This window comes from Danio aesculapii, chromosome 1 (genome assembly GCF_903798145.1).
Source record: "Danio aesculapii chromosome 1, fDanAes4.1, whole genome shotgun sequence".
Lineage (NCBI taxonomy): Eukaryota > Metazoa > Chordata > Actinopteri > Cypriniformes > Danionidae > Danio > Danio aesculapii.
The window spans coordinates 27,933,789-27,937,003 of record NC_079435.1 but is presented as its reverse complement, the minus strand read 5'-3'; positions in this window follow the sequence as shown (position 1 = coordinate 27,937,003).

Genomic DNA, 3,215 nt, shown 5'->3' with positions numbered 1-3,215 from the left:
AATGAAGATACTCTTGAAAAAAGAGAGCAAAAGATAGAGCAGGATATGCATGTTTACACACATCACATTGTTAAATGAAACATTCCTCTTCACCACATATACGCAAGTCACATGTTATATCAGTGAGCATAACACAGTACATGCGACCAATCCATATTTTCAAAGTATAGATTCAAGTATTGCATTGATTTAGACTGCAACGCTGAGACAAAGCTTTTTGCCTCTGAATTACTGTTGGACTATAGGTTACGGCCCCCTCTCGGAAACAAGCCGAAGATTTATGCTCAAGCTTTCCTTCTCTTATGTTGTGACAGGGAGGGAATGACCCAGTCCATCTCTTTTCACTTTTGGGTCTTGATCGATGGACCCTTCTACAAATGACTCCCTCAAGATTTATCCTCTGTAAAAGAGTACATAGAAACTTTATGTGCCTTTCAATTGACAGTGGCGACTTATAGGAAATGTGGAAAAACATACTGTATTTGTACACTTTTGTTATGCCCCGAGTTAAAGACATTAGTTCTCAGTTCGGTTTCTGAACCTAGCGAGCTGCCATGCTGTCTACATTCTACTTCAGAAGTAGAATATTGTTCTGACTGAAAAAATGAAAAATAAATAAAATAAAATAAAAACTCATGGTGACTTCTTTGGAAAGTTCTACAAACAAACAAATAAACAATAAATAAATATATACTTTTAAAGTTTACAATCAAATTAGAATTGGTAAATACATTTACATATACAATAGATTAACATTTACACGCATTAACCTAACTAAATACATAAATGGAATGGTGGGCTTAAAAAGATTTCATGTGGGCCTAATAATGACTAAAATGTATTATTATTATTATTATATTATTATTATATTTTATTATTATTATTATTATTATTATTATTTACCTGTAGATACAACTGTTTTAATCATCAAGTATCAATTGTTTAATCAGTACTTCATACCATTAATCATCTAAATGATATTGTCAACAAAACTAAGTCAGTGTGTATAATTTTAACTATAATTATTATGATTATAATTGTAATTTAATACAATTGTAATGATCAATATCGTAAAACTGGATGGAATGTATTGATGTATTTATCTTTTTTTTTATCTTTTCATTTTTATCACAAGCTTATACTTGGCACTGTCTGTTCCTCTAGATTATTTTCATTGCATTATTTGCAGTACAGTTATTTTAAACACAGCTGTAGTGCTGCAGAAAGAAATCCCATGGTTATTTATGGTATGACGATAAATAATGATAAGAACAGAAGTAATTTCATGAATGAATTAATGAATGGATAAATAAATAAATAAATAAATAAATAAATAAATAAATAATAATAAATAAATATAATGTGTATGTATGTATGTAATATACCCAGTGTATGAGTATCTTTTTTCTGAATCATTGTTTTTGTTGTTTGCAATGCTGTTACATTTTCATTCCCAGTCTGGAATTTTATTTTAGCAATAAATAAACACACACACACCCACACACCACACACACACACACACACACACACACACACACACACACACACACGCACACACACACACACTTGTATTATATATGTTTTAAATTACTTAAGGAACTTAAACTCAAGGAACCAGGAAGATATGTGGCTTTAAAAATATTAGATTAGATTAGATTCAACTTTATGTCATTACACATGCACAAGGCAACGAAATGCAGTTTAGGTCTAACCAGCAGTGCAATAGCAGCAAGTGCAGGATACAGGTATAAGTTATAAAGTGCAGTTATAGAAACCTATCGTAATATTTACAGATGGATGTACTATAAACATTATATACAGGTTGTATAAGCGATGAACAGATTTACAATAAATGAATATATGTACAGATTGCTATTAGTAAAGTGTCAGGTAGATAAACATAAATACAAATGTCCATGTGCAGTGGGTATGTACAGTTCAAATAAGTGAATTAGTGCAATGTAGTGCAATGAATATGTGCAAATTTAAATGTGCAAATGTTAAATAGTGCAGTGATTGTGAGGAGTTTAAGTTAGAGGAGAGTGGGGGGTGCATTGGGGGGGTGATAGTCAGTGAGGGGCAGAGTTCAAATGGAAGAACTGCTCTGGGGAAAAAGCTGTTCCTCAGTCTGCTGGTTTTTGTCCGGAGGAGCCTGAAGCACCTGCTGGAAGGCAGGAGAGAAAACAGTCTGTGAGCAGGGTGAGAGGTGTCCCTAAGAATGCTGCGTGCTCAGTGCAGACAGCGTTTCCTCTGGATGTCTTCTATGGCTGGCAGTATGGTCCCTGTGATGTGTTGGGCAGTTTTCACCACCTGCTGCAGTGCCTTACGCTCAGCAACAGAGCAGCTTCCATACCAGACTGTGACGCAGTTGGTCAGGATGCTTTCTATTGTGCAGCGGTAGAAGTTCACCAAACAGCTCATGAAAGCTGGTTCTTCTTAAGTTGCCTTAAGAAAAATAGGCGCTGGTGAGCCTTCTTGACCAGGCTGGAGGTGTTGGTGGTCCAGGAAAGGTCCTCTGAGATGTGGGTCCCCAGGAACTTGAAGGATGAGACAGGCTCAACGGCCATCCCATTAATGTGGATGGATCATGTGAGCCTTTTCGTCCCTTCCTGAAGTCCACAATGAGCTTCTTGGTCTCTGCATTTTGGTCTCTGCAATATAAGCTGCATTTGAGATTTTGGCCAATTGTTTAAAAATCAGACAAAATATGTTTCATTTCCAATGTTTGGAGATTTTCAACAAATTTAATTTTCACACAGCATGAGGGATAAGTGGCAGTACTCAGTTGCAGCCAATGCCTAAGGCGAGAAGGAGTAAAAGTGGTTTTGTCCCTATTTGTCCTCAGCAGGGAAATTGTTCTCTTCTGTTCACAGACATCGTACATATTGAGGAAGAAGAAAAGACTGCTAGAAAACAAATGGACAAGGACCGAATTATACCTGGAAGCAGGACATATGAGCAGACAATGTGCTCTTAGACTTACATGTCAGGTGTGTTCAGTCCAGCATCCTAATTCATTCCACAATCCCAATGAATATCAAGGCACATCAAAAGGTGATGAGAGCAAAACAGAACACAAAGAGAACACTGCTACAAGTGCTTTGTATGATATAAATGTGATGTGAAGTAAATCAGTAACATTTCTGTCAAAAGGCCAGTAAATCTGAATGATGGCCATGAATGCCTTTTGGTCTGGGAAGTTCTATCTTCTGTAA